This window comes from Aotus nancymaae, unplaced genomic scaffold, assembly GCF_030222135.1.
Source record: "Aotus nancymaae isolate 86718 unplaced genomic scaffold, 86718_ANA_hifiasm-v0.15.2.pri h1tg000059l, whole genome shotgun sequence".
Classification (NCBI taxonomy): Eukaryota; Metazoa; Chordata; class Mammalia; order Primates; family Aotidae; genus Aotus; species Aotus nancymaae.
In genome coordinates this window covers 21733668-21755013 of record NW_026988473.1, presented here as the reverse complement: position 1 = coordinate 21755013, position 21346 = coordinate 21733668, and positions in this window count along the sequence as shown.

Below are 21346 nucleotides of genomic sequence, written 5' to 3'. Positions count from 1 at the left end.
TTCTTTCCCAGTCTTGGGTATGTCTCTATCATCAGCATGAAAATGGACTAATACAGTAAATTGGTACCAGAAGTGGGGTGTTGCTGAAAAGATACCCAAAAATGTTGAAGTTAGTTTGGAACTGGGTAACAGGCAGAGGTTGGAACAGTTTGGAGGGCTCAGAAGAAGACAGGAAAATGTAGGAAAGTTTTGAACTTCCTAGAGACGTGTTGAATGGCTTTGACCAAAATGCTGATAGTGATATGGACAAAAAGGTTCAAGATGAGGTGGTCTCAAATGAAGATGAGGAACTTGTGGAACTGGAGCAAAGGTGACTCTTGTTATGTTTTAGCAAACAGACTGGCAGTACTGTGCTCCTGCCCTGGGGATTTGTGGAACTTTGAACTAGAGAGAGATGATTTATGGTATCTGATGGAAGAAATTTCTAATTAGCAAAGCATTCAAGAGGCAACTTTGGTGCTGTTAAAGGCATTCAGTTTTATAAGGGAAGCAGAGCATAAAAGTTTAGAAAATTTGCAGCTTTAAGACGTGGTAGAAAAGAAAACTCCATTTTCTCAGGAGAAATTCAAGCTGGCTGCAGAAATTTGCATAAGTAACGAGAAGCCAAATGTTCATCCCCAAGACAATAGTGAAAATATCTCCAGGGCATGTCAGAGATCTTCACAGCAGCCCCTCGTATCACAGGCCCAGGGCCTGGGAGAAAATGGTTTCATGGACCCAGCCCATGGTCTCCGTGCTTTATGCAACTTAGGAATAGGTTCTCTGCATTGCAGCTGCTCCAGCAGCCATGGCTGAAAGAGGCCAATGTAGAGCTCGAGCCGTGGCTTCAGAGGATGCAAGCCCCAAGCCTTGACAGCTTCTATGTTGGGTTGAGCCTGTGAGTGCACAGAAGTCAATAATTTGGGTTTGGGAACCTCCGCCTAGATTTCAGAATATGTATTGAAACTCCTAGATGCCCAGGCAGAAGTTTGCTGCAGGGGCAAGGTGCTCATGGAGAACCTCTGCTAGGGCAGTGCAGATGAAAAATGTAGGGTCAGAGCCCTCACACAGAATCCCTACTGGGGCAAAGCCTGTAGAGCTGTGAGAAGAGGGCACCATCCTCCAGACCCCAGAATGGTAGACCCACTGATAGCTTGCACCATTCACCTGGAAAAGCCACACGCACAACACCAGCCCATGAAAGCAGCCAGGTGGGATGCTGAACCCTGCAAATCCACAGGGGTGGGGTTGCCCAAGACCATGAAAACCCACCTCTTGCATTGGTGTGACCTGGATGTGAGACCTGAAGTCAAAGAAGATCATTTTGGAGCTTTAAAATTTGACTTCCCCACTGGATTTCAGACTTACATAGGCCCTGTAACCCCTTCATTTTTGCCAATTTCTCCCAGATGGATACCCAATACCTGTACACTCATTGTATCTAGGAAGTAATTAGATTGTTTTTGATTTACAGGCTCACAGGTGGAAGGGACTTGCATTGTTTTAGATAAGGCTTTGGACTATGAACTTTTGCGTTAGTGAAAATGAGTTAGGACTTTGGGAGACTGTAAGGACAGCATGATTGGTTTTGAAATGTGAAGACACGAAATTTAGAGGGTCAGAGTAGAATGATATGGTGTGGCTCTGTGTCCCCACCCAAATCTCATCTTGAATTATACTCCCATAATTCCCATGTGTTGTGGGAGGGACTTGGTGGGAGATTATTTGAATCATGGGGACTGTTTCTCCGATACTATTCTGGTGGTAGTAAGTCTCATGAGATCTGATGGTTTTATCAGGGTTTCCACTTTTGTATCTTCCTCATCTTCTCTTGCCACTACCATGTAAGAAGTGCCTTTCACCTCCTTCCATGATTCTGAGGCCTCCTCAGCCATGTGGAACTGTAAGTCCAATTAGACCTCTTTTTCTTCCCAGTGTTGGGTATGTCTTTATCAGCAGTGTGAATATAGACTAATACACACACACAGACACACAATTATTTCTGCATTATAAGTTCTCCTGAGTATGCCATAGTTGGAGATTCAATTTGGAGAAATTAAACTGAGCTACCAAAGAAAGGAATAGAAAAAACAAACAAACAAAAAACATGGGAAGGAATCCATGATTTATCTGAAAATATATGATCACTTTTTATGTCATAGGCATTCTTGACTGTTGTCTCAACCCCTAGATATTCCCCTACTACCCACAAATACAAAAACACACACAAAAACACACACACACACTAACAAAAAGTAAAGAGATTGGGCCACTCTGCAGAAAGCTCAAAGATGCAGCTAATAAAAATAAGTTACTCTACACACATAAATGTAATGTAAACCTAAATATAATGCAATATCAGCCCTATAACCAATGAGAATATTTAATATTTTATTGATTGACATGTTTGTTATAGTATCTTTTTGAAAAGTATAAGACAAATTATATATTTAAAATAAATAATTTCATTATATATAATACACAAAAGTACATATCATGTAAAGTAGGAGAGTAGCTTACAAATATTGCCATTTTTAAACAATTTCATATCAAAAATTTATTGAAACTCTCCTTGTACCTTTTCAACTTTAGCACAGGAGTCATTATTGGGTCTACTTTTTCAGTAACCCAGATTTTAAAAATACAGCATTTTTACTTTCATTAAAGTTGTATGAAATTTTTCATATTACATGCTTCTATCACCTGAACTATTATTCTAAGCCACAGGTACACATGGTAAAATAGGTATATCTTTTTCTTACCATGAGAGGTTCCACTTTTGAGTTCTACAATGCAAATACTTTATTGTTATTTATAAGCGGATCTTTAAAATACTTATTTAAAATTTATGTCTAGTCTTGCAACTGTGAGTTCAATCGCAGGGAATAATCACTAAACATGACACAAATTTATTTCTTTTTTAAAAATGTTGTTACCTTGCTTGTATCAGGTAGCTTTCTGACACATTGATTGAAGTCATTTCCCATAAATACATTTTTCCCAAACAAAACTTTGTTATTCAAAAATAAAACAACTGAAAGATCACTGGATTCTGTCAGAAACTTGTAAAAGATCCCCCAAAAGTAAAAAGGGGACACGGGTATATGACAAGAAATGTTATAGTATGGCCTATTTGCTGCTTTCTTGAATTATTAGGATTTCCTAGATACCAGATCCTTCATCTCTACCTCAAAGTAAACTACACCTTTGTAATAAAAACAAAAGTTTTACAGTAAAAAGGGTATTTGATATGGTTTGGCTGTGTCTCCACCCAAATCTCAGTTTCACTTGTAGTTTCCATAATCCCCATGTTTCATGGGAGGGAGCCGATAAGAGGTAATTGAATCATGGGGGCGATTACCCCCATGCTGTTCTTGTGATAATAAGTGAATTCTCACAAGATCTGATGGTTTTGTAAGGGGCTTTTCCCCCAATTCACTCTACACTTCTCCTTGCTGCTGCCATATGAAGAAGAATGTCTTTGGTTCTCCTTCTGCCATGATTATACATTTCCTGAGGCCTCTCCAGCCATGCTGAACTGTGAGTGAATTAAACCTCTTTCCTTTATAAACTACTCAGTTTTAAGTAGTTCTTTATAGTGGCATGGGAAAGGACTAATACAGTATTCTAGCAAAAAGAGAAAAGAGTTCTAGTAGTGGTTTTGTTTATAATGGACCTATCTGGGACAAGTTAATACAACTTATTTTGTTTTGTTTTTTTGTTTAAAAATTTAAAGAACCTCAAACAAAACAAAATTTTAACTGTTTTATATTCAGTTCTGCCTCTTTCTCCACAGCCAGGAAGTAGAGCTGAGTTTCTTCTATATCGTCTTTGAGGATTAATAACATGATCTGAGTTTTACATTTAGCTAAAAAATGTGGCTCAATTTATCTTTGACCTTCTACCACCCAAAACAATTAAGATCAACCTAGGACATTCACAGTAATAAAATAAAATAAAACTAAACTAAATGAATTTGAAGTCGATACTATAAATTCTTGCTGATTTTAAGCGCTTGCTTTGACTTTAAATGGCAATTTATTCAAATGGGTTTTCTTAGCACTTCCTAACTATAGGAAATACTTGCTTTCTTATTTCATGAAGGCACCTGAAAGGTAAAACCCAGCATATATAACTAACAACCCAATGAGACATGGTAAGCAAAAAAAACAAAATAAAAACATATTCAGTGTTTCTCATTTTAAAAAGCTTTCAAAAACATACCCCTCAGAGAAAAGTGATTACAGTAAAGTATTTGTGTTCACAAAAATAAGAATTGCCTAGAAAGGCAGAAATCACTGTTTCTGTTCCTCTTACTTTATATCCTCATTGATCAGAATGCTGTAATTTTCATAGCACTGGAGGGAAAAAGACAAGCAAGTAAGAGTGCAATTATTCAGAATAGAGGTTTGGGAGTAATTTTTATAATCAATAACCCAACTCTAGAAGGAATAGAAAGTAATATAAAAATGGTGTTCACAGGAGATTTGATAATATTGATTTGATTCTGTTTGAGCATATTTTCTAGATTACTATTCTAATTGAATCTTATTTATATAATTATATTGTATTTTAAAATCTTACTTTGCAGTGGTTACAGAGAAAAAGCCCCCTGAAGTTTGAATACCTTCCTTTATATTTAAAAAAAAAGCCTATGTTTCATGTAGTAAGATAATAAGATTGTTTCAAGCTTGGGTTCTGTGCTCAGGGAAAGACAACACGATTAAAAGTAGGTGGCTTTTGAAAATATTCAAATAGGCATAAGTCTTAACTAAAAAAAAATCAATCTCACATTTTTTTGACTACTATATGTTAGTATAAAAGAAACAAATAAAAATAGATTTTTTTTTCTTAAGGTGCCTTGTCTATGATTGATGTACCAGGCATAAGAAGAACTAAATTTTTCTCTTTCTACCTAGTTTTTTGAGTAGTATTAGTTTTCTTTTGTAAATGGACCAATCCATCAGGAGAACTAACCTGAATAATGAAAAAGAATAAAATAATTTATGTTTTTAAATATGTAACTGTCAAACTTCCAAATAAAAAATAATCTATCAATATTATCTTTTAATTCTCTTTCAATTGAGATTCCCTCCTTCCTTCCCAACTGTACAAATTTGGTTTCTTTTCTGTGGTTTTCTTTTTAAAATATATAATGCATTTTATATAGCTTTGTTTTCTTCTTTACAGATGTTCAGAATCATCACTGGGATTATGAGATCAGTAATAACTTTGTGTTAACTGGAAAAATCAAATGATGTTTTTCTTCCTCAAGCAGCAAGGAAGCCTGAAACAGGTGAAAGAAGTAAAGGTGGAAAAGTAAGGATTCCAATAGGTAAATGCTTGTGGAAAGGTTATTTGTGGCTTCCCTGGTTTCCCTCTTCTACAACTTTTACGATTTATCTCCAGTGTAAAGAATGTGTATTTCTTTTACTGTAAGAAAATCTCCTTGGTCGTCATGAATTTCCATACTGTTCCTTTTTCAGAATAAATTCCCTTGAAGTGAGTTGTAGAAGAGATAGTCAAATATGACATCACTCTTCTAAAGAAAAGTAAAATATCATTCCAGTGAAAGGAAACTGAATTTTGATTCTGAAATTTAGTGAAAAGAGACCAGGGCTTAAGTGACCAAAGGTGAAAGTTTTAGTCCCAATTTGTGACCTTAAGAATTTGTATAATCTTGGCCAGGTGCGGTGGCTTATGCCAATAATCCCAGCACTTTGGGAGGCTGGGGAGGGTGGATCACAAGAGCAAGAGTTCGAGACCATTCTGGCCAATATGGCAAAACCTTGTCTCTACTAAAAATACGAAAATTAGTTGGCATGGTGGCACGCACCTGTAGTCCCAGCTACTCGGGAGGCTGAGGCAGGAGAATTTGCAGTGAGCCAAGATAGCGCCACTGCACTCCAGCCTGATGACAGAGCAAAATTCCATCTTAAAAAAAAATGTGTAATCTCAATGAGAACACATGGACAGAGGGAGGGGAGCACTATACACTGGGGTCTGTTGGGGGGAAATAGGGGAGGGACAGCGGGGGGTGGGGAGTTGGGGAGCGATAGCATGGGGAGAAATGCCAGATATAGGTGAAGGGGAGGAAGGCAGCAAATCACACTGCCACGTATGCACCTATGCAACAATCTCGCATGTTCTTCACATGTACCCCAAAACCTAAAATGCAATTTAAAGAAAAAATGTGTAATCTCTCATCTAAAAATTGAAGATTGAAGTAACTATGACAAAGGATGTCCCAAGGATTGAGTGAAATAATTATGGTAAAAAGGCCCTGAAAACTCTATAGTTAATGTACATCATTGTCATTCTCATGCCTCTACTAAGATTAGTTGCATGAGGTTAATCCAGATATTTTCTACCATCTTACATTTGTAACTCTGTATGTGTGTGCTTAGTCTAATTTAACAGGATTACCTAGGCCAATTCTTAAATAATATCAAGAAATATTTTAGAAAATCACCCTTTCCTTGAAATTAATAATACTGCATGCTTTTATACAAACTATATTTTTTTCTAATATGCTGATGTAGTATCTGTCAATTATAAAATTACCTTTGAAAAAGTATTCTTCACAAATTATCCTCAATGTAGTGATTTACTTTCAGTAACTTAATTTCTGGCTTTGGGAAGAATTATAACTGCTACCTCTGGATCTCCAAACATACATTTTCTTTGGATTTACTAACAATGCTCTTAAACTCTGATTCATAGATGTCTGTCTTCACTGACCCAATTTCTCCTGCACTAAGATGGAATGGTGCCAAATAGGACAATAGTTTTGCCTGAGAACATATTATAGCCTCAGGGGAGTGAACTGACATATATCCCCGACTCCCCAGTTGAGGACCATGGCAGCCATCTGTTAACAGGAAGTCATGAATAATGAGGTCCATCCTGTGAGGCAGGGAGCATTGATTAGATTTTTCACTCGACAAGGCACTATTCCTCCCAAATGATCTAATCTTAATGCATTTTCTTCAGTGTGACCTAAGTCAAAGTACAAAAAAATACACTAACACAATGCTGTCATAAACTTGGTCTAATATACAGGCTTGTTTAACAGTGAAAAATAAGAGAAATTTTAGTACTCTAGCCTAAACATTGATATTATGCTCTGAAATGTATATTTGGGGACAAAACTATTGGCTTGCCAAGAATATTGACTATAATATTTCTAAATAACTTTTTTATTTTTTCTCAAATGAAGCAGGTCCTTATACTTTTATAGCCCTGAAAGTGTTAAGCAAATGTAGAACGATCACCTATAATTTAGATAGTCTTTTCATAACAGTCACTCAGAAGATACATTTTCTTTTGCAGTAAATTATAAATTTTTAAGCATCTAACTAGGAAGCATCAATTTACTTACATTATAAAGTGGCCAAATACCACATACATAATAAAAATGGAAGTACATTAGAAATGGCCAAGGATCAAAATGTAAGTTTTTGAAAAATGTATTTTAATGAGAGGAATAATAAATTATGATGGAAACATAAGTTTGTCAATTAATACTTCCCACTAGTTTTTGGGTAAAATGATATAATAGCTCACATTTATGAAACACTTACTATGCAAGTGTTTCACAAACATTCAATCTTCACAACAGTTCTCTATCCAAATTCCTAAAAGAGTCTGAAACATATTGTTATAGTAAACATTTTTGGGTGAAAGCAACATTATGAGCTGGGTATTAATAACAGCTTTAATTCAAAGATTTAAAAACTTAGGATCTAATATTAAAGAATTAGCACCAAGTCACACAAGTGACATTAGTGAAAGCCTGGGTTTGAATGCAGTTCTATTTGCCTCCAAAATTATCTTACTTAACTTACTATCCAACATCATCTTGTAGTAACTCACTGGGTATTTACCACATTCTACGCACACAAAAGATTCATGCCATACTTCCCTGAGAAATCCACTGAGTAAACAGCCAACTAACAGCCAAATGACTATACTTTGGTTTTGCAAATTACTTTTATGCCACTTTATTTTAGTCATGTGAGGTATAAAATAAATAATGTTAATTCTGATCCTTAAATTTCTCAGCATTTTTTTCTCTGAAGATACAGAGCCTAAGGAAAGAAAATGAGTAGAATAAAATGATGCTGATTAGACTAGTTTTCTTTCAAATACAATGAAAATAAACTTGTTCAAATATTCAACAAAAAATCAATTTGTAAAATCTCTGTTGTAATAAACAAAATATATTATCAGTAACAATAAAATATGTCCATAAGTTATCATGCCTAAGTTGCTTTAATAAAATAGTGCTGGGCATATTTATTCCTTATAATTAATTCTTAAAACATCGTTCTGAAAAACACAAAAACCTTTGCAGAAAGTCTTTTAGAAATCAAGTCATGCAACACTGTAATGATTCATGGTTTTAGGCTTTATCTAAAGTCTTAGTTTTCTTTCCTTGGTAAGTTTTCCTAGAAGCATCAAGAGATATAAAAACTAGCCAAAGATAACTACAAGATCCTTTTAGCAATGGGTCATCTGAGTAGAATGAGATCACATAAAGCTTTACTTCTATTGGCTTATCTAGTCCTCTTTAAGTAAAATCTTTTTTTAAAAAAAATATACTCAACAAGGGTGCTTTTTCACAGGCAAGCATGCCAAAGGAAGAGAGAAGTAAAGGTATTTGAAAACAAGAGTTTATCTATTCATTCAGCAAATTTTTGAGTGCTTTTTTAAAGCCAAGCATTCCTCTAGGCTCTGGAGATTGATCAGTAAACCAAACAAATATCAGAGCTGATATTCCAGTGACAGGAGGCATGGGCAGGTAGGAGTCAGAGAAAAAACATACGAAGGCCAGAAATTGATGAGTACTGTAGAGAGAAATAAAGTACACATTATGGACTGAATATTTCTGTCCTCTGAGAGTCTTGTTTAATTCCTAACTCCTAGTATGTCTATTTTTTGGAGATAGGGGCTCTAAGCAAGGAACTAAGGTCAAATGAGGTTAGAAAGGCAAGGCTCTGATTCTATAGGAATAGTGAGACCTCTTATAATAAGAGACAACAGAGAGCATGCTCTCTCTCTCTTTTTCTCTCTGTCTGCAGTCATTGAGGAAAGGTTATGCAAAGATAGCTAGAAAGAGAGCCTTTGTCATAAATCAAATCAGAAAGAACCTTAATCTTAGACTTCCCAGACTCCAGAACTGTGAGAAAATACAATCCAGTCTGTTCTCCTTTGGTATGGCAGCCAGAACAGATTAATACAGAAGGTTAGAGAGAATTGTGCCTTTGGGAACAAAGTGCCATTTTAAAGACAGATCTCATTGTACTAGTGAACTTTAGCCAGAACCCGGAAGAGGTATGCAAGTAACTTTAGAGGCTGTCTGGAAGAGGAACAGACCCAGTACAGGGAACGGCAAGTGCAAATTCCCTGAGGAGAACGTCTGTCTGAAGAAACTGGAAACAGAAAGAAACAAAAACAAAAACAGTACAGCTAGAGAGGAGAGTAGTAAGATAACAGCCAAGAAGCAACTGTACATCAGATCATGTAAAGCTTTGTAGGTCATAGATAGGACTGAAGTTTATTGAGAGAGAGAAGGAAACAATCAGAAGGTAGTTTTTAATTAAAACACACACAGGCGGCTATGCGTAGAATTGACTTTGGGAGAGGATAACAAAAGAGTAGAAATGGAAATGTCATTTTAGAGGCCATTAAAATAACTCAGGTATAAAATGAGGCAGTCTTGGAATAGGACTACAGCAAAGGAGGTGGTGAGAAGTAGTAATATTTTAGAAACACTTTGAAAATAAAATTGTAAGCATATTCTAATAGAATTCACAGGAAATGTGAGAGAAAGACGAGCCTAGGAGGACCCCTAGGATTACAATCAGGATCATAGAATCAAAAATGGTTAAAATAGGAGAGAGATGATAGGATGGTGCCATATGATTGTTAAGAAAACAAGTTCCACAAAATTGAAGTACCAGTCATTGTTTAAGGGTCTCACAAAAGTCAAAAATTATTGTAGTTTGGACACTGGACAAGTAAGCCAGAGGAATAGGAAGTAGTGGTTTGCAGCTAAGATTTTGAAAGATGAGCGTTCCATGTTATAACACAGTCTGGAGGTGAGTAAGTGGGTAAAGTAGTATGAGTAAAGATCATAAGATGTTAGAAAGCTGAAATATTAAGAACTCAGTGTATTACAGGTAATGAACATAAATATGCTTAATACATTAAATTTATAGGAGAAAATGCCAGAATTTTATGCAGAGTTCTGCTAGCCAGAAGCTAAATCCTACAGCAAATGAGAAAGAGTGACTAAGAATTCCAGAGATGTTAGCTCACAAATGAAGTGACATAGGATGTCATGAAGTTAACAGGAGTTGGTATATTGCTCATCATTGTTTTAAAAAGGAAGGAAAAGAAATTATTGACAAATGAATGAATATCCACCCTGAATTCTTATATTGAAATCCTAACCCCCAATATGATGGTATTAGAAGGTAGGGTCTTTGGGAGATAATTAGGTCATAGGGTAGAGCCCTCAGAAATGAGACTAATGCCTTTAAAAAGAAACTACAGATAACATCTTATCCTCACTCTCTTTTTCCAATGTGAGAATACAAGGAAAACATTGCAGTCTGAAACTCAGAAGAGGGTCCTCAACATAACCCAACCATGCTGTCATTCAGCCTCTAGTATTGTCTGAAATAAGATTCTGTTGTTTATAAGTCACTCAGTTTATGGTACTTTGTTACGGCAGCCAGAAATGACTAAGACAGGAGACTTCAATAACAACCAGGGGATATTTGCCACAGTTCACCTTATGGGAGTTTGAAAGAGGGAGGAAAACCCCCTTCCACTTGAGAGGCCTTCAGGAAGATGGTGTGTCTGGTAAATAGCAAGGTTTCAGTTAAGAAATAGAGATTTTTTTAAAAACACAAAGAAAAGGAACCTTAAAAGATTTCTCATGGGCACAGTAAAGGGTTTGGAAGAATCATTGTGGCAGAGGGCTACAGTGTATGGGGCTGAATTAAAGTAGAACATGGCCTATACAGAGAAGTATGAGCATGAAATTTGCCATGGTATTATATAGCCCAGAAGGACTGACCTTCTCTAAGTGACTGAGATGCAGCAATATAAAGCATGACAATTTCCTTATTTCATGGAAATAAGGAGAAGGTGGACAACTATTTTAAACAAGAGTCCTGAATATTTAAGCCCAATGGCATGGAAGCCTCATAGTAATTTATATTTGTGAGCAATGTCAGCAAAGAAATGGAGCTTGGACCTGTCAAAGAATAACTCAGAACTATTCAGTCATTAAAGAATGACTCAGCCAGGTAAGGTAGGTCACACTTGTAATTCTAGCACTTTGGGAGGCCAAGGTGGGCAGATCACTTGAGCCTAGGAGCTCAAGACCAGTCTGAGCAACATGGTGAAACCATATTTTTACAAAAAATACAAAAATTAGCTGGACATGGTGGCAAGCATCTGTAGCCCCAGCTACTCCAAAAGCTGAAGTGGGAGGATCACTTCAGCCCAGGAGGTAAAGACTGCAGTGAGTAATGATCATGCCACTGCACCCCAGCCTGGGTTACAGAGTGAGACTCCATCTCAATAAAAAAAGAATAACTTAGATATATTCATCAGATATATTATTTGAATGTTTCAGAAAGTTGATGTCCATATGTGGGAAATTGCCTTTGAACTATTTTCTTTTTTTTTTTCCTTTTAAGACAGTCTTGCTTGCTGCCCAGGCTGGAGTGCAATGGCACGATCTTGGCTCACTGCAATCTCTGCCTCCTGGATTCCAGTGATTCTCCTGCCTCAGCCTCCACAGTAGCTGGGATTACAGGTACCCACTGCCATGCCTGGCTAATTTTTGTACTTCTAGTAGAGACAGGGTTTCACCATGTTGAGCAGGCTGGCCTCAAACTCTTGACCTCAGGTGATCCACCAGCCTCAGCCTTCCAAAGTGCTGGGATTATAGGCATTAGCCACCATGCCTGGCACTATTTTCATGGAACAAAAGAAAAAGCATGATTGATAAAATAGAAGGTAGAGAAGGGATAGGGAAATTTCAGGTAATCTGGGAATGATGAGCCTTGCTTGGTTTTCAATGTGGAATAAATGGATTAGCTGGCATCTATCACAGGTGTCACTGTGGAGAGTGTCCTTGAGCAGGCTGTCTAGGGATATTGAAAGTATATCTGTAGAGCATACACGACAAGCGGTGTCTATGCAGTGCCTGCTACCGTCCTTCCATTAGGACCCACACCATGGTAAGGCCAAGTATGCATCATGTTCTTATTAGTTCTCAAACTAGGATTTGAGTTATTTTCATACTAAAAGAGGTTTGGAGCCAGGGGCATCGGTGCACACCTGCAATCCTATCACTTTGGGAGGTCAAGGCAAGAGGATCTCTTGAGCTTAGGAGTTTGAAACCTGCCTAGGCACTATAGTGAGACCCCACCTCTATACTTTCTTTTTTAATTAGCTGGGTGTGGTGTCTCAGCTACTTGGGAGGTTGAGGTTAAGGGACTCTTTGAGCCAAGAAGCTTGAGGCTGCAGTGAGCTATAATTACACCACTGCCCTCCAGCCTGGGCAACAGAGTAACACCCTGTATCAAAAAAAAAAAAGTTTGGGAGGCCTCTATGTGACAATATTAAAGCAGAGAACAAGAAGAGATAAAAAGCAGTTATGTCATGAAAAACAAAACCTTTCTCTGTTATAACAATCAAAAAGTGGCTGCTGTTTCCATGTTTTGTTTTGCTTTAGTTTTAGAGATAGGGTCTCACTCTGTCACCCAGGCTGGAGTGCAGTGACATGATCATAGCTTGCTGCAACCTTGAACTTCTGGCCTCAAGAGATACTCTCCGCACCCACCTTCCCTCCTGAGTATCTGGGATTACAAGTGTGAGCCACTGCACCTGGCTTGATGTTTGAAAACCAAGGGGCCAATTCCTTATTCGTAGAGTTTTGAAATTGAATACTATAAATTTGATTAATACTCATATCTGTATATGTTGCCCAAGGATACAGTACAATGTGTCAGTGTTTTATTCTTTATTGTGGATCGTCACTCCTGATTAACATTTTTCTAAAGTTGAAGGAGTTTTGTGTTTATTCTAAACAGATATATAGATTTGGACGATGTAAACTGAGCAATGAAGTTCAGATTATGTTTCTTAAATTCATATGAAAAAGCTCAACAGTACCTTTGGATGATGTTCTGTTAAAAAGCCTCATTTATATTTAGTTATGTCACATATTTTAAATATATATTGTGGCAGTTAGGACTTTATGATGCACATAACAGAAAACTCAACTCAAGCCTGCTTAATAAAGAGGATTTATTGTCCCCTATAATTTCAATAGCCAGAACTAGGTCAGATGTCAGGATATGTTTGATTCATTGAACCAGTATTAACTTTTTACAACATTTCAACCCTTTTACTCTGACATCTAGGGTATCAGTGTCATTCTAAGAAAAGCATCCCCTTGGGTCACAAGATGACTATCAACAATCCCTGGATCCTGGATCCTCCTCTAAGTCGACAGGAGGAGGGAGAGCTTGAAGAGGGAAGAATATTTCTTCTAAGAAATCTTTCAGCAAATATCTTGTATCTCATTAGTCTCTACTCAAGTACCTACCTATCTTTGAACCAATAAAGCTGATAATGTATTTCACTGATTAGCCATTCCTCATCCACATGATTTATACAGTAAAACCAAAGGTGAAATCATTTTTCTTAAAGTATAGAGACTACTTCAGTGGAGATGTGGACATCTGAAGAAAAGCAAAGTTAGAGCCGAAAGAAGAAGAAATTGAAACTGGGAAGTAAAACATAATGTCTATTTAACAACCAAGCAGGTCAGTAGCAGAACATAACAAATATTCTTTTCCACAAACAATATTGGATGAAAGATAGTGGATGTGCTTATTACACTTTCACGAAACACTTCTAAAACACAGGTCATGTGATTATTAGCAATTGATGGCATATTGCTTCATTCTAATAAACCTAGCTTAGACTGGTTGACTCATCAGAAAATGTACCTTTAGCACTCAACTTTCCAGGTGTTTTCATTATACTATAGCCTGAAAGAGTGAAAATAATATCTAACAACTCTCTTCCTTTTGGGTTCTTGCTTATATTTACTCCACCCAAAATAATACTGAGTTGTTCTTGACCAGGTGTGGTAGCTCATGCCTGTAATCCCAGCACTTTGGGAGGCCAAGGCAGGCAGATCACTTGAGATCAGGAGTTCAAGACCACCCTGGCCAACATGGTGAAACCTTATCTCTACCAAAATAATAAAATATTAGCCAGGTATGGTGGGGCTTGGGACTGTAATCCTAGCTACTAGGGAGGTGAGAAAGGAGAACTGCCTGAACTCAGGAGGCAGAGGTTGCAGTGAGCCAACACCACACCACTAAACTCCAGCCTGTATGACAGAGTGAGACTCCATCTCAAAACAAAAACAAAATTAAGTTGTTCCTCTCCTTTAAGATAAAGGGCAGATTGTTCTTGAATAATTTGTATCACTGAGAATAAGGCTCCAGGGGAAAGTTAACTCTCTTAAGGGGGTGATTTAAGACACAGTGAGTCCGTTCACACTCTGAGTCTCTATATCTTCCTTTTTAGAAAATGTATAGGTCTCAAGACTATCATCTTTCTACCATAGCCAGATGTGCTAGGTTAGCTATACATAATCACAATAATAAAGAAATGCATTTAATTTTTATTTTGAAACTCATAGCAGGAGCTCTAGTGTTATTTGAAATAGAATTGCAAATTTAAACTGATAATTTTAGTTCATGTTTTTGATATGAAGAAAAAAAAAAGGAGAGATAAAAACAGGACCATAGAAATGGCTCTGTGTTACTGCTCATATTTTTTTTATTAGAAAATGCAGGTGTAGAAGTCCGCCTTTCTTAGCTCCTTGTCACAGTGAGTTTCTTCTCCTGTCACACCGATGAGACAGAGTAGTGCTATTAAAGAATCAGCCATTAGAAACAGTGTCCCAGCAAAGACCTTTTGCAAAAACTCACTTTGGTGCTAATGTTTGGCTCTGCAAAAACTATAAGCTCACTTTCAGTCTTAGAATAAAAGCGTATAACCCTGGCAATTTATTGCATTTTTTTCATTTTAGCAGATATTTGTTCACTATTAACCAGGCAACAGGCTTGTCAGCTTTACAATTTAATTCTAAATATTCAATAGAGAATAGAAAAAAAATCATACAGGCATATCTCATTTTATTGTGCTTTGCTTTATTGTGCTTTGAAGATACTGTGTTTTCTAAAAATTGAAGGATTGTAAAAAATCCTATGTTAAGCAAGTTTATCAGCAAAAGTTTTCCAAAAGCATTGTGTTCACTTTGTGTCTCTGTGTCAAAATATTTCAAACTTTTTCATTATTACTATGTCTGTCACTGTGATCTGAGATCAGTGACATTTGATGTTACTACTGTCATTGTTTTGGGATGCCACAAATTGTGCCCATATGTGACCACAGACTTCATCAATAAATGTTTATGTGCTGACTCCTTCACTGATTGGCCACTCTCTGTCCTTCTCTTCAGGCCTCCCTATTTCCTGAAATAAAACAATATTGATTTTTCGAAAACACTGAAATTGGCCTGATTAATAATACTACAATGGCCTTTAAGTGTTGAAATGAAAGGCCATTTACCATTTTAAAAGAAAAGCTAGAAATGATTAAGGTTCATGAGGAAGGCAAGTCAAGAGCTGAGATGGACCAAAAGCTAGCTCTCCTGAACCAGTTAGCTAAGCTGTCTGGATAGAAGATCAACCTAACCACAATATTTTCTTAAGCCAAACCATAATCCAGAGCAAGGTCCTACCTCTCTTCAACTCTGTGAAGGCTGAGATAGGTGAGGAACTGCAGGAAACAAGTTTGAAGCTAGTAGAGGTTGGTTCATGAGATTTAAGAAAAGAAGCCATTTACATACAAAAAAGTGCAAGGTGAAGCAGCAGGTACTGATGTAGAAGCTGCAGCAAGTTTTCCAGAAAATCTAGCTAAGATAATTTACAAAGGTTGTTCGATCACACAACAGATTTTTGATGTACATAAAATAGCCTATTGGAGCATGTCATCTAAGACTTTTATACATCAGGAGGAGAAGTTAATTTCTGGGTTAAAATATTCAAAGGAAAGGCTGACCTTATATAGCTGGTGACATTAAGTTAAAGTGAGGACTCACTCACCATTTCCAAACTCTTAGGGCACTTTAGAATTCTCCTAAACCTACTCTGCCTAGGCTCTATTAAACAACAACAACAACAACAAAGCCTGTATGATGACACATCTGTTTATAGCATGGCTTATAGAATATTTTCACACCACTATTGAGACCTACTGCTCAGAAAAAAAGATTGTTTTCAAAATTTTACTGCTCATTGACAATGTACATAGTCATTGAAGAGCTCTGATAGAGAGGAATAAAGAGATTAATGTTGTTTTCCTGCCTGCTAACACAACATCCATTCTGCAGCCTATGGATCACAGTCATTTTTACTTTGAAATGTTATTTAAGTAATGCACTTCATAAGGCTATAGCTCCAATAAATAGTGATTCCTCTAACACAGCAGACCTTAACCTTTTTGGTACCAGAGACCAGTTTCATGGAAGACAGTGTTTCCATGAACTAGGGGGGAGGGATGGTTTTGAGATGATTCAAGCATATTACATTCATTTATTGTGTACTTTATTTCTATTATTATTATAATACATAATGAAATGAAGACGCAACTCACCATAATGTAGAATCAGTAGGAACCCTAAGCTTGTTTTCCTACAACTAGATGCTCCTATTTGGGGGTGATGGGAGGCAGTGACAGATCATCAGGCATTAGATCCTCATAAGGAGAATGCAGCCTAGATCCCTCACATGAATGGTTCACAACAGGGCTCATGTGTGCCTATAATAATCTAATGCTGCCACTGATCTAACAGGAGGTGGAGCTCAGGAGATAATACAAGCCATGGGGAGGAGCTGTGAATACAGATGAAGCTTTGCTTACCTACCCACCACGCACCTCCTGCTGCACAGCCCAGTTCCTAACAGGCCCAGGGGTTGGGAACCACTGCTTTAACACATCTAGGCAAAGTAATCAAAATCCTTCTGGAAAGAATTTTCATTCTAATGTCACTAAGAACATTTATGATGCATGAAAAAAAGTAAAATTACCAACATTAACAGGAATTTAGAAGGAGATGATTTTGACCTTCATGGATGACTTTGAGGAGTTCAAGACATTGGTGGAGGAAGTCACTGCAGGTGTGGTGGAAATAGCTACAGAACCAGACTTAGAAGTGAAGCCTAAAGATGTGACTGAATTGTGGCAATCTCATGATAAAATTGAACAGATGAGGAGTTACTTGTTAGGGATGAGCAAAGGAAGTGGTTTCTCGAGATGAAATCTACTGCTGGTTAGGATGTGTGAACATTGCTGAAATGACATCTAAGGCTTTAGAATATTATATAAACTTAGTTGATAGGCATCAGTAGCATGTGAAAAGATTGACTTTAATTTTGAAAGAAGTTCTACTGTGGGTAAAATGCTATAAAAGGGCATTACATGCTACAAAGAAATATTTTGTAAAAGGATAGTCAATTGATGTGGCAAATTTCATTGTTGTCTTTTTTTCAGGAATTGCCACCCCAGTCTTCAACAAATACCACCCTGTTCAACAGTCATCAACATCAAGGCAAAACCATCCAACAACAAAATTTACAACTAAGTGAAGACTGGGATAATTGTTAATATATTTTTAGTAATAAAGTATATTTAAATTAAGGTATATACTTTGGTTTTTTAGACACGAATCTATCTCACACTTAATAGAGTGCAGTGTAGTATAAACATAACTTTTATGTGTTCTAGGAACGAAAACTTGTGTGATTTTCTTTATTGAGATATTTGTTTTATTTCAATTGACTGGTACTGAACCAGCAATCTCTCTAATGTATGCCTATACATTTCCCTGAGCACTTCTCAACTTGCCAACCCAAATTTAAATTACTGTTAAATGACTATAATAAACAAGTTAATAGGTTTGTCTCACTTGCTAAAAGTTGACTACATTTAATGCTGGAAAATCAAAACATTCTTGGTGCATTGGTGGTTCCTATTATTTGTGAAAAGCTAAGAGTGAATTAACATAAAGTGTAACATATTCCTTGAGGAAGGCTGTTAATCATGGCCATGTTTTCCTTCTGTTGGTGGTAGGGGGTGGGTAGGGAGGTTTTTCAGAAGCAAGGCATATTTTTGTTATCCATATTTTGCAGAGAGCTCATTTGAATCATAGGCCTCATAGCACATGGCAGGAAGGCAAGTTATCAGGAACAAAGGATAAAATAGGCTTCAGGAATTTCTTAGCATCTTGAAACACTTTTAGAACCTTCTGTTTATGATGCCAGCTCTTTCTAGTATAAAACCAGATTGCTGCAATAGAGTTCTTCCATATAATATCAAGGGAGAAATGAATTACTCAACATGGATCCAACAGACAATAAAACAACACTGAATATGTCAGATCAGTAACAATATCCTTGAAAATAGGTAACTTCATTTATATATCATTACTATATTTGTATATTCAATGTGAGAAAATTAGACTACATTATTTCTAATGCCCTATTTTTAACTATGACTCTATGATTTTACTTAAGAAATTTACAAAATGACCCAGGATTTTATAAGAATGGGTTTTTATATATTTCATTAAATATAAGATTCTACTCCTTGCCAAATACGTCAATATTTTATTAATCATTAAGAAATTATAAATGCTGTCACATAAACCACATTTTATCACTTAGACTTTTTAATTTAAACTTTTAAAATAAATCTTCTGTTATATATTTCCCTTGTATAAATATAAAAAGAAAATTAGGAACAGAACAAAATAAATATGGTTTTCCTGAAAAATTATCTCACTCAAGGTCTTATTCTTAATTTTTTTTGAATTGACAGAAAAAAGTACATATTTAGAATGTAAAAAATATTATTTTGAAGTATATATATAGTTGTAATAAATAAATCTTGCTAATTCACATATAGATTTCTGCCATAGTTATTTTTGTGGTGAGATCACTTTACATCCACAGTCTCAGCATTTTTTAATACAGTATAATGTTGTTAAGTATAGTCGCCATAATGTACACCAAATTTCTTTAACTTATTTCTCTTATTTAACTAAAATTTTGTATCCTTTGACCAACATCTTCCTAACCCCCCTACTACCAACTACCCTATTCCTTGGTAACCACTATTCTACTTTCTACCTCTATGAGAACAACTTTTTTAGATTCCACTTATGAGTGAGGTCATGTGGTATTTGTCTTTCTGTGCCTGGCTTGTTTCACTTATAATGCCCTCAAGGTTCATCCATGTTGTCACAAACGACAGGGTTTCCTTCCATTTTTATGCTGGAATAGTATTTCATTGTGTATATGTACCAAATTTTCTGTATCCATTCCTCCATTGAAAGATACGTTAAATCTGTATCGTGGCAATTGTGAATAATGATGCAATAAACAGGGGAGTGCAGATACCTCTTTGATTTACTAATTTTATCTTCTCTGGATGCCTATCTAGGAGTGAAATTGTGGGATCATATGGTAGTTCTATTTTTAATTGATTGAGAAACCTTCATATTGTTTTCTGTAATAGCTATACTACTTGCATTTCCACCAACAGTGTGTGAGGGTTCCCTTTTCTCTACATCTTTGCCTGTTGTCTTTTTGATAAAAACCATTTTAACAGGTGTGAGGTGTCTCATTGTAGTTTAATTTGTATTTTCCTTATGATTAGTAATGATTTTTCATATATCTCTTGATGATTTGCATGTCTTCTTTTGAGAAAGGCCGATTCAGGTCCTTTGCTTATTTTAAATTCAATTATTTGTTTTCTTGTTATTGAGTTGTCTAAGTCCCTTGCATATTTTAAATATTAACCTATTATTAGATGTATGATTTACACACATTTTCTCCTATTCTCTAGGTTGCCTCTTCACTCTTTTTAAAGTTTTTTTTTTTCCACTATGCAGAAGCTTTTTAGTTTGATGTAATCTCATATGACTATTTTTGCATATGTTGCCTGTGCTTTTTGGGTCATATACAAATACATTAACTAGACCAATGTCATACAGCTTTTCACCTTTTTTCAGTAGTTTCATAAACTGGGGTCTTACATATGTTTTTAATCCATTTCAAGTTGATTTTTGTCTATGATATGAGTAAGAGTCTAATTTCACTCTTCTGCATGTGGATATCCAGTTTTCCCAACACCATTCATTAAAAAGAGTACTTTTTCCCTACTGTATGTTCTTGGCACCTTTGTCAAAAATCAGTTGGCTGTAAATGTTAGGATTTATTTCTGGGCTCTCTGTTCTGTTCTCTTGGTCTATGTGTCTGTTCTTATGTTAATGGAATGATGTTTTGGTTACTATAGCTTTGTAGTATATTTTGAAGGTACATAGCGTGATTTCCTCCAGCTTTGTTCTTTTTGCTCAAGATTGCTTTGGCTATTCAGGGTCTTTTTTAGAGGTCCATAAGATATTACAATTTGTTTTCTGTTTCTGTGAAGAATGTCTTTGGTATTTTGAAAGAAATGATGTTGAGTCTGAAGATCACTTTGGGCAGTATGGATATTTTAACAATCTTAATTTTCCCATTCCATGTACACAAGATATAGTTCCATTTATTTATGTCATCTTCAGGTACTTCCATCAATATTTTGTCATTTTCCATGTAAAGATCTTTAATCTCTTTATATTTATTCATAAGCATTTTATTTATTTTTGTAATAATTATAAATGAGATTACCTTTTTAACTTCTTTTTCAGATTGTTTGTTATTAATGTATAGAAATGTTACTAACTTTTTAATTTTTTTTTTTCTTCAGAGGCAAGGTATCGCTAAACTACCCAGGCTCATCTTGAACTCCTGGCCTCAAGTGATTCCCTGAACTTCAGCCTCCAAGTGCTGGGATTACAGGTGTGAGCCATTGTGCCCAGCATCATGACTAATTTTTATGGTAATTTTGTATCCTGCAACTTTACTAAATTAGTTTAGTAGTTCTAACATTTTTTGGTGGAATTTTTAGGATTTTTTATGTAAAATCATGTCACCTGCAAACACAATCATTTTTACTTCTTCTTTTCCAATTGAGACGCCTTTTATTTTTTTATTTTTTCTAATTGCTATGACTGTGGTCTCCAGCACAATACTGAATACAAGTGACAAGAATGGGCTACCTTGTCTTGTCCCAGGTCTTAGAGAAAAACCTTTCAAATTTTCACCATTAGATATAATATTAGTTTTGGGTTTAGCATTTATGGCCTTTATTT